Here is a 13,590-nt window from a genome sequence, read left to right as displayed (position 1 = left end):
TTTGAAGTGATTTTCTATTCATCCATTGGGAATGGGAGGGTAATTTTTCATTTTTGAATGTCAACGGCCATATCACGTAGAACGCACCTGGTCTCGTCAGCTCCCAGAAGTTAAGTTACGTCGAGTCCCGTTAGTACTTGGAAGGGTGACCGCTTGGGAATACGGGATGTCGTTGGCGATGGATAGTTTGTTTTCAATAACAAATTTCTTGAAATTTTTTTTCAATCACGATGGTTACCAGTCCAATTTCGTAGATGAAACATTTCAATGCCTTAGAGATAGGTTCAATTCATCTATAAGAATGATTCTGGATCAGTTCCATTGAGAGTTTGTCAAATTTTATCGCGTTTTTTAATCGTGATGGTTACCAGTCCAAATTCGTAGATAAAAAATTTCAATGACATAGGGATAGGTTCAATTCATCTATAGGAATGATTCTGGATGAATTTCATTGCGAGTTTTTCAAAGTTGATCGCGCTTTTCATTCGCGATGGTTACCAGTCCAAATTCAATGAACAAACATTTCTGTCACTTTGAAGTGATTTTCTATTCATCCATTGGGACTGGGAGGGTAATTTTTCATTTTTGAATGTCAACGGCCATATCACGTAGAACGCACCTGGTCTCGTCAGCTCCCAGAAGTTAAGTAACGTCGAGTCCCGTTAGTACTTGGAAGGGTGACCGCTTGGGAATACGGGATGTCGTTGGCGATGGATAGTTTGTTTTCAATAACAAATTTCTTGAAATTTTTTTTCAATCACGATGGTTACCAGTCCAATTTCGTAGATGAAACATTTCAATGCCTTAGAGATAGGTTCAATTCATCTATAAGAATGATTCTGGATCAATTCCATTGAGAGTTTGTCAAATTTTATCGCGTTTTTCAATCACGATGGTTACCAGTCCAATTTCGTAGATGAAACATTTCAATGCCTTAGAGATAGGTTCAATTCATCTATAAGAATGATTCTGGATCAATTCCATTGAGAGTTTGTCAAATTTTATCGCGTTTTTTAATCGTGATGGTTACCAGTCCAAATTCGTAGATCAAAAATTTCAATGACATAGGGATAGGTTCAATTCATCTATAGGAATGATTCTGGATGAATTTCATTGCGAGTTTTTCAAAGTTGATCGCGGTTTTTACTCGCGATGGTTACCAGTCAAAATTCAATGAACAAACATTTCTGTCACTTTGAAGTGATTTTCTATTCATCCATTGGGACTGGGAGGGTAAATTTTCATTTTTGAATGTCAACGGCCATACCACGTAGAACGCACCTGGTCTCGTCAGCTCCCAGAAGTTAAGTTACGTCGAGTCCCGTTAGTACTTGGAAGGGTGACCGCTTGGGAATACGGGATGTCGTTGGCGATGGATAGTTTGTTTTCAATAACAAATTTCTTGACATTTTTTTTCAATCACGATGGTTACCAGTCCAATTTCGTAGATGAAACATTTCAATGCCTTAGAGATAGGTTCAATTCATCTATAAGAATGATTCTGGATCAATTCCATTGAGAGTTTGTCAAATTTTATCGCGTTTTTTAATCGTGATGGTTACCAGTCCAAATTCGTAGATCAAAAATTTCAATGACATAGGGATAGGTTCAATTCATCTATAGGAATGATTCTGGATGAATTTCATTGCGAGTTTTTCAAAGTTGATCGCGGTTTTTACTCGCGATGGTTACCAGTCCAAATTCAATGAACAAACATTTCTGTCACTTTGAAGTGATTTTCTATTCATCCATTGGGACTGGGAGGGTAAATTTTCATTTTTGAATGTCAACGGCCATATCACGTAGAACGCACCTGGTCTCGTCAGCTCCCAGAAGTTAAGTTACGTCGAGTCCCGTTAGTACTTGGAAGGGTGACCGCTTGGGAATACGGGATGTCGTTGGCGATGGATAGTTTGTTTTCAATAACAAATTTCTTGACATTTTTTTTCAATCACGATGGTTACCAGTCCAATTTCGTAGATGAAACATTTCAATGCCTTAGAGATAGGTTCAATTCATCTATAAGAATGATTCTGGATCAATTCCATTGAGAGTTTGTCAAATTTTATCGCGTTTTTTAATCGTGATGGTTACCAGTCCAAATTCGTAGATAAAAAATTTCAATGACATAGGGATAGGTTCAATTCATCTATAGGAATGATTCTGGATGAATTTCATTGCGAGTTTTTCAAAGTTGATCGCGCTTTTCATTCGCGATGGTTACCAGTCCAAATTCAATGAACAAACATTTCTGTCACTTTGAAGTGATTTTCTATTCATCCATTGGGACTGGGAGGGTAATTTTTCATTTTTGAATGTCAACGGCCATATCACGTAGAACGCACCTGGTCTCGTCAGCTCCCAGAAGTTAAGTAACGTCGAGTCCCGTTAGTACTTGGAAGGGTGACCGCTTGGGAATACGGGATGTCGTTGGCGATGGATAGTTTGTTTTCAATAACAAATTTCTTGAAATTTTTTTTCAATCACGATGGTTACCAGTCCAATTTCGTAGATGAAACATTTCAATGCCTTAGAGATAGGTTCAATTCATCTATAAGAATGATTCTGGATCAATTCCATTGAGAGTTTGTCAAATTTTATCGCGTTTTTCAATCACGATGGTTACCAGTCCAATTTCGTAGATGAAACATTTCAATGCCTTAGAGATAGGTTCAATTCATCTATAAGAATGATTCTGGATCAATTCCATTGAGAGTTTGTCAAATTTTATCGCGTTTTTTAATCGTGATGGTTACCAGTCCAAATTCGTAGATCAAAAATTTCAATGACATAGGGATAGGTTCAATTCATCTATAGGAATGATTCTGGATGAATTTCATTGCGAGTTTTTCAAAGTTGATCGCGCTTTTCATTCGCGATGGTTACCAGTCCAAATTCAATGAACAAACATTTCTGTCACTTTGAAGTGATTTTCTATTCATCCATTGGGACTGGGAGGGTAATTTTTCATTTTTGAATGTCAACGGCCATATCACGTAGAACGCACCTGGTCTCGTCAGCTCCCAGAAGTTAAGTAACGTCGAGTCCCGTTAGTACTTGGAAGGGTGACCGCTTGGGAATACGGGATGTCGTTGGCGATGGATAGTTTGTTTTCAATAACAAATTTCTTGAAATTTTTTTTCAATCACGATGGTTACCAGTCCAATTTCGTAGATGAAACATTTCAATGCCTTAGAGATAGGTTCAATTCATCTATAAGAATGATTCTGGATCAATTCCATTGAGAGTTTGTCAAATTTTATCGCGTTTTTCAATCACGATGGTTACCAGTCCAATTTCGTAGATGAAACATTTCAATGCCTTAGAGATAGGTTCAATTCATCTATAAGAATGATTCTGGATCAATTCCATTGAGAGTTTGTCAAATTTTATCGCGTTTTTTAATCGTGATGGTTACCAGTCCAAATTCGTAGATCAAAAATTTCAATGACATAGGGATAGGTTCAATTCATCTATAGGAATGATTCTGGATGAATTTCATTGCGAGTTTTTCAAAGTTGATCGCGCTTTTCATTCGCGATGGTTACCAGTCCAAATTCAATGAACAAACATTTCTGTCACTTTGAAGTGATTTTCTATTCATCCATTGGGACTGGGAGGGTAATTTTTCATTTTTGAATGTCAACGGCCATATCACGTAGAACGCACCTGGTCTCGTCAGCTCCCAGAAGTTAAGTAACGTCGAGTCCCGTTAGTACTTGGAAGGGTGACCGCTTGGGAATACGGGATGTCGTTGGCGATGGATAGTTTGTTTTCAATAACAAATTTCTTGACATTTTTTTTCAATCACGATGGTTACCAGTCCAATTTCGTAGATGAAACATTTCAATGCCTTAGAGATAGGTTCAATTCATCTATAAGAATGATTCTGGATCAATTCCATTGAGAGTTTGTCAAATTTTATCGCGTTTTTTAATCGTGATGGTTACCAGTCCAAATTCGTAGATCAAAAATTTCAATGACATAGGGATAGGTTCAATTCATCTATAGGAATGATTCTGGATGAATTTCATTGCGAGTTTTTCAAAGTTGATCGCGGTTTTTACTCGCGATGGTTACCAGTCCAAATTCAATGAACAAACATTTCTGTCACTTTGAAGTGATTTTCTATTCATCCATTGGGACTGGGAGGGTAAATTTTCATTTTTGAATGTCAACGGCCATATCACGTAGAACGCACCTGGTCTCGTCAGCTCCCAGAAGTTAAGTTACGTCGAGTCCCGTTAGTACTTGGAAGGGTGACCGCTTGGGAATACGGGATGTCGTTGGCGATGGATAGTTTGTTTTCAATAACAAATTTCTTGACATTTTTTTTCAATCACGATGGTTACCAGTCCAATTTCGTAGATGAAACATTTCAATGCCTTAGAGATAGGTTCAATTCATCTATAAGAATGATTCTGGATCAATTCCATTGAGAGTTTGTCAAATTTTATCGCGTTTTTTAATCGTGATGGTTACCAGTCCAAATTCGTAGATCAAAAATTTCAATGACATAGGGATAGGTTCAATTCATCTATAGGAATGATTCTGGATGAATTTCATTGCGAGTTTTTCAAAGTTGATCGCGCTTTTCATTCGCGATGGTTACCAGTCCAAATTCAATGAACAAACATTTCTGTCACTTTGAAGTGATTTTCTATTCATCCATTAGGACTGGGAGGGTAATTTTTCATTTTTGAATGTCAACGGCCATATCACGTAGAACGCACCTGGTCTCGTCAGCTCCCAGAAGTTAAGTTACGTCGAGTCCCGTTAGTACTTGGAAGGGTGACCGCTTGGGAATACGGGATGTCGTTGGCGATGGATAGTTTGTTTTCAATAACAAATTTCTTGAAATTTTTTTTCAATCACGATGGTTACCAGTCCAATTTCGTAGATGAAACATTTCAATGCCTTAGAGATAGGTTCAATTCATCTATAAGAATGATTCTGGATCAATTCCATTGAGAGTTTGTCAAATTTTATCGCGTTTTTTAATCGTGATGGTTACCAGTCCAAATTCGTAGATCAAAAATTTCAATGACATAGGGATAGGTTCAATTCATCTATAGGAATGATTCTGGATGAATTTCATTGCGAGTTTTTCAAAGTTGATCGCGGTTTTTACTCGCGATGGTTACCAGTCAAAATTCAATGAACAAACATTTCTGTCACTTTGAAGTGATTTTCTATTCATCCATTGGGACTGGGAGGGTAAATTTTCATTTTTGAATGTCAACGGCCATACCACGTAGAACGCACCTGGTCTCGTCAGCTCCCAGAAGTTAAGTTACGTCGAGTCCCGTTAGTACTTGGAAGGGTGACCGCTTGGGAATACGGGATGTCGTTGGCGATGGATAGTTTGTTTTCAATAACAAATTTCTTGACATTTTTTTTCAATCACGATGGTTACCAGTCCAATTTCGTAGATGAAACATTTCAATGCCTTAGAGATAGGTTCAATTCATCTATAAGAATGATTCTGGATCAATTCCATTGAGAGTTTGTCAAATTTTATCGCGTTTTTTAATCGTGATGGTTACCAGTCCAAATTCGTAGATCAAAAATTTCAATGACATAGGGATAGGTTCAATTCATCTATAGGAATGATTCTGGATGAATTTCATTGCGAGTTTTTCAAAGTTGATCGCGGTTTTTACTCGCGATGGTTACCAGTCCAAATTCAATGAACAAACATTTCTGTCACTTTGAAGTGATTTTCTATTCATCCATTGGGACTGGGAGGGTAAATTTTCATTTTTGAATGTCAACGGCCATATCACGTAGAACGCACCTGGTCTCGTCAGCTCCCAGAAGTTAAGTTACGTCGAGTCCCGTTAGTACTTGGAAGGGTGACCGCTTGGGAATACGGGATGTCGTTGGCGATGGATAGTTTGTTTTCAATAACAAATTTCTTGACATTTTTTTTCAATCACGATGGTTACCAGTCCAATTTCGTAGATGAAACATTTCAATGCCTTAGAGATAGGTTCAATTCATCTATAAGAATGATTCTGGATCAATTCCATTGAGAGTTTGTCAAATTTTATCGCGTTTTTTAATCGTGATGGTTACCAGTCCAAATTCGTAGATCAAAAATTTCAATGACATAGGGATAGGTTCAATTCATCTATAGGAATGATTCTGGATGAATTTCATTGCGAGTTTTTCAAAGTTGATCGCGGTTTTTACTCGCGATGGTTACCAGTCAAAATTCAATGAACAAACATTTCTGTCACTTTGAAGTGATTTTCTATTCATCCATTGGGACTGGGAGGGTAAATTTTCATTTTTGAATGTCAACGGCCATACCACGTAGAACGCACCTGGTCTCGTCAGCTCCCAGAAGTTAAGTTACGTCGAGTCCCGTTAGTACTTGGAAGGGTGACCGCTTGGGAATACGGGATGTCGTTGGCGATGGATAGTTTGTTTTCAATAACAAATTTCTTGACATTTTTTTTCAATCACGATGGTTACCAGTCCAATTTCGTAGATGAAACATTTCAATGCCTTAGAGATAGGTTCAATTCATCTATAAGAATGATTCTGGATCAATTCCATTGAGAGTTTGTCAAATTTTATCGCGTTTTTTAATCGTGATGGTTACCAGTCCAAATTCGTAGATCAAAAATTTCAATGACATAGGGATAGGTTCAATTCATCTATAGGAATGATTCTGGATGAATTTCATTGCGAGTTTTTCAAAGTTGATCGCGGTTTTTACTCGCGATGGTTACCAGTCCAAATTCAATGAACAAACATTTCTGTCACTTTGAAGTGATTTTCTATTCATCCATTGGGACTGGGAGGGTAAATTTTCATTTTTGAATGTCAACGGCCATATCACGTAGAACGCACCTGGTCTCGTCAGCTCCCAGAAGTTAAGTTACGTCGAGTCCCGTTAGTACTTGGAAGGGTGACCGCTTGGGAATACGGGATGTCGTTGGCGATGGATAGTTTGTTTTCAATAACAAATTTCTTGACATTTTTTTTCAATCACGATGGTTACCAGTCCAATTTCGTAGATGAAACATTTCAATGCCTTAGAGATAGGTTCAATTCATCTATAAGAATGATTCTGGATCAATTCCATTGAGAGTTTGTCAAATTTTATCGCGTTTTTTAATCGTGATGGTTACCAGTCCAAATTCGTAGATCAAAAATTTCAATGACATAGGGATAGGTTCAATTCATCTATAGGAATGATTCTGGATGAATTTCATTGCGAGTTTTTCAAAGTTGATCGCGCTTTTCATTCGCGATGGTTACCAGTCCAAATTCAATGAACAAACATTTCTGTCACTTTGAAGTGATTTTCTATTCATCCATTGGGACTGGGAGGGTAATTTTTCATATTTGAATGTCAACGGCCATATCACGTAGAACGCACCTGGTCTCGTCAGCTCCCAGAAGTTAAGTAACGTCGAGTCCCGTTAGTACTTGGAAGGGTGACCGCTTGGGAATACGGGATGTCGTTGGCGATGGATAGTTTGTTTTCAATAACAAATTTCTTGAAATTTTTTTTCAATCACGATGGTTACCAGTCCAATTTCGTAGATGAAACATTTCAATGCCTTAGAGATAGGTTCAATTCATCTATAAGAATGATTCTGGATCAATTCCATTGAGAGTTTGTCAAATTTTATCGCGTTTTTCAATCACGATGGTTACCAGTCCAATTTCGTAGATGAAACATTTCAATGCCTTAGAGATAGGTTCAATTCATCTATAAGAATGATTCTGGATCAATTCCATTGAGAGTTTGTCAAATTTTATCGCGTTTTTTAATCGTGATGGTTACCAGTCCAAATTCGTAGATCAAAAATTTCAATGACATAGGGATAGGTTCAATTCATCTATAGGAATGATTCTGGATGAATTTCATTGCGAGTTTTTCAAAGTTGATCGCGCTTTTCATTCGCGATGGTTACCAGTCCAAATTCAATGAACAAACATTTCTGTCACTTTGAAGTGATTTTCTATTCATCCATTGGGACTGGGAGGGTAATTTTTCATTTTTGAATGTCAACGGCCATATCACGTAGAACGCACCTGGTCTCGTCAGCTCCCAGAAGTTAAGTTACGTCGAGTCCCGTTAGTACTTGGAAGGGTGACCGCTTGGGAATACGGGATGTCGTTGGCGATGGATAGTTTGTTTTCAATAACAAATTTCTTGACATTTTTTTTCAATCACGATGGTTACCAGTCCAATTTCGTAGATGAAACATTTCAATGCCTTAGAGATAGGTTCAATTCATCTATAAGAATGATTCTGGATCAATTCCATTGAGAGTTTGTCAAATTTTATCGCGTTTTTTAATCGTGATGGTTACCAGTCCAAATTCGTAGATAAAAAATTTCAATGACATAGGGATAGGTTCAATTCATCTATAGGAATGATTCTGGATGAATTTCATTGCGAGTTTTTCAAAGTTGATCGCGCTTTTCATTCGCGATGGTTACCAGTCCAAATTCAATGAACAAACATTTCTGTCACTTTGAAGTGATTTTCTATTCATCCATTGGGACTGGGAGGGTAATTTTTCATTTTTGAATGTCAACGGCCATATCACGTAGAACGCACCTGGTCTCGTCAGCTCCCAGAAGTTAAGTAACGTCGAGTCCCGTTAGTACTTGGAAGGGTGACCGCTTGGGAATACGGGATGTCGTTGGCGATGGATAGTTTGTTTTCAATAACAAATTTCTTGAAATTTTTTTTCAATCACGATGGTTACCAGTCCAATTTCGTAGATGAAACATTTCAATGCCTTAGAGATAGGTTCAATTCATCTATAAGAATGATTCTGGATCAATTCCATTGAGAGTTTGTCAAATTTTATCGCGTTTTTCAATCACGATGGTTACCAGTCCAATTTCGTAGATGAAACATTTCAATGCCTTAGAGATAGGTTCAATTCATCTATAAGAATGATTCTGGATCAATTCCATTGAGAGTTTGTCAAATTTTATCGCGTTTTTTAATCGTGATGGTTACCAGTCCAAATTCGTAGATCAAAAATTTCAATGACATAGGGATAGGTTCAATTCATCTATAGGAATGATTCTGGATGAATTTCATTGCGAGTTTTTCAAAGTTGATCGCGCTTTTCATTCGCGATGGTTACCAGTCCAAATTCAATGAACAAACATTTCTGTCACTTTGAAGTGATTTTCTATTCATCCATTGGGACTGGGAGGGTAATTTTTCATTTTTGAATGTCAACGGCCATATCACGTAGAACGCACCTGGTCTCGTCAGCTCCCAGAAGTTAAGTAACGTCGAGTCCCGTTAGTACTTGGAAGGGTGACCGCTTGGGAATACGGGATGTCGTTGGCGATGGATAGTTTGTTTTCAATAACAAATTTCTTGAAATTTTTTTTCAATCACGATGGTTACCAGTCCAATTTCGTAGATGAAACATTTCAATGCCTTAGAGATAGGTTCAATTCATCTATAAGAATGATTCTGGATCAATTCCATTGAGAGTTTGTCAAATTTTATCGCGTTTTTCAATCACGATGGTTACCAGTCCAATTTCGTAGATGAAACATTTCAATGCCTTAGAGATAGGTTCAATTCATCTATAAGAATGATTCTGGATCAATTCCATTGAGAGTTTGTCAAATTTTATCGCGTTTTTTAATCGTGATGGTTACCAGTCCAAATTCGTAGATCAAAAATTTCAATGACATAGGGATAGGTTCAATTCATCTATAGGAATGATTCTGGATGAATTTCATTGCGAGTTTTTCAAAGTTGATCGCGGTTTTTACTCGCGATGGTTACCAGTCCAAATTCAATGAACAAACATTTCTGTCACTTTGAAGTGATTTTCTATTCATCCATTGGGACTGGGAGGGTAAATTTTCATTTTTGAATGTCAACGGCCATATCACGTAGAACGCACCTGGTCTCGTCAGCTCCCAGAAGTTAAGTTACGTCGAGTCCCGTTAGTACTTGGAAGGGTGACCGCTTGGGAATACGGGATGTCGTTGGCGATGGATAGTTTGTTTTCAATAACAAATTTCTTGACATTTTTTTTCAATCACGATGGTTACCAGTCCAATTTCGTAGATGAAACATTTCAATGCCTTAGAGATAGGTTCAATTCATCTATAAGAATGATTCTGGATCAATTCCATTGAGAGTTTGTCAAATTTTATCGCGTTTTTCAATCACGATGGTTACCAGTCCAATTTCGTAGATGAAACATTTCAATGCCTTAGAGATAGGTTCAATTCATCTATAAGAATGATTCTGGATCAATTCCATTGAGAGTTTGTCAAATTTTATCGCGTTTTTTAATCGTGATGGTTACCAGTCCAAATTCGTAGATCAAAAATTTCAATGACATAGGGATAGGTTCAATTCATCTATAGGAATGATTCTGGATGAATTTCATTGCGAGTTTTTCAAAGTTGATCGCGCTTTTCATTCGCGATGGTTACCAGTCCAAATTCAATGAACAAACATTTCTGTCACTTTGAAGTGATTTTCTATTCATCCATTGGGACTGGGAGGGTAATTTTTCATTTTTGAATGTCAACGGCCATATCACGTAGAACGCACCTGGTCTCGTCAGCTCCCAGAAGTTAAGTTACGTCGAGTCCCGTTAGTACTTGGAAGGGTGACCGCTTGGGAATACGGGATGTCGTTGGCGATGGATAGTTTGTTTTCAATAACAAATTTCTTGACATTTTTTTTCAATCACGATGGTTACCAGTCCAATTTCGTAGATGAAACATTTCAATGCCTTAGAGATAGGTTCAATTCATCTATAAGAATGATTCTGGATCAATTCCATTGAGAGTTTGTCAAATTTTATCGCGTTTTTTAATCGTGATGGTTACCAGTCCAAATTCGTAGATAAAAAATTTCAATGACATAGGGATAGGTTCAATTCATCTATAGGAATGATTCTGGATGAATTTCATTGCGAGTTTTTCAAAGTTGATCGCGCTTTTCATTCGCGATGGTTACCAGTCCAAATTCAATGAACAAACATTTCTGTCACTTTGAAGTGATTTTCTATTCATCCATTGGGACTGGGAGGGTAATTTTTCATTTTTGAATGTCAACGGCCATATCACGTAGAACGCACCTGGTCTCGTCAGCTCCCAGAAGTTAAGTAACGTCGAGTCCCGTTAGTACTTGGAAGGGTGACCGCTTGGGAATACGGGATGTCGTTGGCGATGGATAGTTTGTTTTCAATAACAAATTTCTTGAAATTTTTTTTCAATCACGATGGTTACCAGTCCAATTTCGTAGATGAAACATTTCAATGCCTTAGAGATAGGTTCAATTCATCTATAAGAATGATTCTGGATCAATTCCATTGAGAGTTTGTCAAATTTTATCGCGTTTTTCAATCACGATGGTTACCAGTCCAATTTCGTAGATGAAACATTTCAATGCCTTAGAGATAGGTTCAATTCATCTATAAGAATGATTCTGGATCAATTCCATTGAGAGTTTGTCAAATTTTATCGCGTTTTTTAATCGTGATGGTTACCAGTCCAAATTCGTAGATCAAAAATTTCAATGACATAGGGATAGGTTCAATTCATCTATAGGAATGATTCTGGATGAATTTCATTGCGAGTTTTTCAAAGTTGATCGCGCTTTTCATTCGCGATGGTTACCAGTCCAAATTCAATGAACAAACATTTCTGTCACTTTGAAGTGATTTTCTATTCATCCATTAGGACTGGGAGGGTAATTTTTCATTTTTGAATGTCAACGGCCATATCACGTAGAACGCACCTGGTCTCGTCAGCTCCCAGAAGTTAAGTTACGTCGAGTCCCGTTAGTACTTGGAAGGGTGACCGCTTGGGAATACGGGATGTCGTTGGCGATGGATAGTTTGTTTTCAATAACAAATTTCTTGACATTTTTTTTCAATCACGATGGTTACCAGTCCAATTTCGTAGATGAAACATTTCAATGCCTTAGAGATAGGTTCAATTCATCTATAAGAATGATTCTGGATCAATTCCATTGAGAGTTTGTCAAATTTTATCGCGTTTTTTAATCGTGATGGTTACCAGTCCAAATTCGTAGATCAAAAATTTCAATGACATAGGGATAGGTTCAATTCATCTATAGGAATGATTCTGGATGAATTTCATTGCGAGTTTTTCAAAGTTGATCGCGGTTTTTACTCGCGATGGTTACCAGTCCAAATTCAATGAACAAACATTTCTGTCACTTTGAAGTGATTTTCTATTCATCCATTGGGACTGGGAGGGTAAATTTTCATTTTTGAATGTCAACGGCCATATCACGTAGAACGCACCTGGTCTCGTCAGCTCCCAGAAGTTAAGTTACGTCGAGTCCCGTTAGTACTTGGAAGGGTGACCGCTTGGGAATACGGGATGTCGTTGGCGATGGATAGTTTGTTTTCAATAACAAATTTCTTGACATTTTTTTTCAATCACGATGGTTACCAGTCCAATTTCGTAGATGAAACATTTCAATGCCTTAGAGATAGGTTCAATTCATCTATAAGAATGATTCTGGATCAATTCCATTGAGAGTTTGTCAAATTTTATCGCGTTTTTTAATCGTGATGGTTACCAGTCCAAATTCGTAGATCAAAAATTTCAATGACATAGGGATAGGTTCAATTCATCTATAGGAATGATTCTGGATGAATTTCATTGCGAGTTTTTCAAAGTTGATCGCGCTTTTCATTCGCGATGGTTACCAGTCCAAATTCAATGAACAAACATTTCTGTCACTTTGAAGTGATTTTCTATTCATCCATTGGGACTGGGAGGGTAATTTTTCATTTTTGAATGTCAACGGCCATATCACGTAGAACGCACCTGGTCTCGTCAGCTCCCAGAAGTTAAGTAACGTCGAGTCCCGTTAGTACTTGGAAGGGTGACCGCTTGGGAATACGGGATGTCGTTGGCGATGGATAGTTTGTTTTCAATAACAAATTTCTTGAAATTTTTTTTCAATCACGATGGTTACCAGTCCAATTTCGTAGATGAAACATTTCAATGCCTTAGAGATAGGTTCAATTCATCTATAAGAATGATTCTGGATCAATTCCATTGAGAGTTTGTCAAATTTTATCGCGTTTTTCAATCACGATGGTTACCAGTCCAATTTCGTAGATGAAACATTTCAATGCCTTAGAGATAGGTTCAATTCATCTATAAGAATGATTCTGGATCAATTCCATTGAGAGTTTGTCAAATTTTATCGCGTTTTTTAATCGTGATGGTTACCAGTCCAAATTCGTAGATCAAAAATTTCAATGACATAGGGATAGGTTCAATTCATCTATAGGAATGATTCTGGATGAATTTCATTGCGAGTTTTTCAAAGTTGATCGCGCTTTTCATTCGCGATGGTTACCAGTCCAAATTCAATGAACAAACATTTCTGTCACTTTGAAGTGATTTTCTATTCATCCATTGGGACTGGGAGGGTAATTTTTCATTTTTGAATGTCAACGGCCATATCACGTAGAACGCACCTGGTCTCGTCAGCTCCCAGAAGTTAAGTTACGTCGAGTCCCGTTAGTACTTGGAAGGGTGACCGCTTGGGAATACGGGATGTCGTTGGCGATGGAT

The 13,590-nt window shown here is 37.6% G+C and overlaps 24 pseudogenes; all 24 read left to right on the top strand.

Annotated features, from left to right (window-relative positions):
• Positions 1-59: 59 nt before the first annotated feature.
• On the top strand, positions 60-178 carry LOC124317293 (annotated as a pseudogene).
• Positions 179-591: 413 nt separating this feature from the next.
• On the top strand, positions 592-710 carry LOC124316950 (annotated as a pseudogene).
• A 543-nt stretch (positions 711-1,253) lies between these two features.
• Positions 1,254-1,372, top strand: LOC124316996 (annotated as a pseudogene).
• Positions 1,373-1,785: 413 nt separating this feature from the next.
• LOC124317292 lies at positions 1,786-1,904 on the top strand (annotated as a pseudogene).
• Positions 1,905-2,317: 413 nt separating this feature from the next.
• Positions 2,318-2,436, top strand: LOC124316949 (annotated as a pseudogene).
• Positions 2,437-2,979: 543 nt separating this feature from the next.
• LOC124316948 lies at positions 2,980-3,098 on the top strand (annotated as a pseudogene).
• Positions 3,099-3,641: 543 nt separating this feature from the next.
• On the top strand, positions 3,642-3,760 carry LOC124316946 (annotated as a pseudogene).
• A 413-nt stretch (positions 3,761-4,173) lies between these two features.
• Positions 4,174-4,292, top strand: LOC124317291 (annotated as a pseudogene).
• Positions 4,293-4,705: 413 nt separating this feature from the next.
• Positions 4,706-4,824, top strand: LOC124317290 (annotated as a pseudogene).
• A 413-nt stretch (positions 4,825-5,237) lies between these two features.
• LOC124316995 lies at positions 5,238-5,356 on the top strand (annotated as a pseudogene).
• Positions 5,357-5,769: 413 nt separating this feature from the next.
• LOC124317289 lies at positions 5,770-5,888 on the top strand (annotated as a pseudogene).
• Positions 5,889-6,301: 413 nt separating this feature from the next.
• LOC124316994 lies at positions 6,302-6,420 on the top strand (annotated as a pseudogene).
• A 413-nt stretch (positions 6,421-6,833) lies between these two features.
• LOC124317287 lies at positions 6,834-6,952 on the top strand (annotated as a pseudogene).
• Positions 6,953-7,365: 413 nt separating this feature from the next.
• Positions 7,366-7,484, top strand: LOC124316945 (annotated as a pseudogene).
• Positions 7,485-8,027: 543 nt separating this feature from the next.
• LOC124317286 lies at positions 8,028-8,146 on the top strand (annotated as a pseudogene).
• A 413-nt stretch (positions 8,147-8,559) lies between these two features.
• Positions 8,560-8,678, top strand: LOC124316944 (annotated as a pseudogene).
• Positions 8,679-9,221: 543 nt separating this feature from the next.
• On the top strand, positions 9,222-9,340 carry LOC124316943 (annotated as a pseudogene).
• A 543-nt stretch (positions 9,341-9,883) lies between these two features.
• On the top strand, positions 9,884-10,002 carry LOC124317285 (annotated as a pseudogene).
• Positions 10,003-10,545: 543 nt separating this feature from the next.
• Positions 10,546-10,664, top strand: LOC124317284 (annotated as a pseudogene).
• Positions 10,665-11,077: 413 nt separating this feature from the next.
• On the top strand, positions 11,078-11,196 carry LOC124316942 (annotated as a pseudogene).
• Positions 11,197-11,739: 543 nt separating this feature from the next.
• Positions 11,740-11,858, top strand: LOC124317282 (annotated as a pseudogene).
• Positions 11,859-12,271: 413 nt separating this feature from the next.
• On the top strand, positions 12,272-12,390 carry LOC124317281 (annotated as a pseudogene).
• Positions 12,391-12,803: 413 nt separating this feature from the next.
• Positions 12,804-12,922, top strand: LOC124316941 (annotated as a pseudogene).
• A 543-nt stretch (positions 12,923-13,465) lies between these two features.
• On the top strand, positions 13,466-13,584 carry LOC124317280 (annotated as a pseudogene).
• Positions 13,585-13,590: the final 6 nt, after the last annotated feature.

Source organism: Daphnia pulicaria, unplaced genomic scaffold (genome assembly GCF_021234035.1).
Source record: "Daphnia pulicaria isolate SC F1-1A unplaced genomic scaffold, SC_F0-13Bv2 h1tg000057l, whole genome shotgun sequence".
In the NCBI taxonomy this organism is placed as follows: Eukaryota; Metazoa; Arthropoda; class Branchiopoda; order Diplostraca; family Daphniidae; genus Daphnia; species Daphnia pulicaria.
This window is presented reverse-complemented; position numbering and strand designations above follow the sequence as displayed.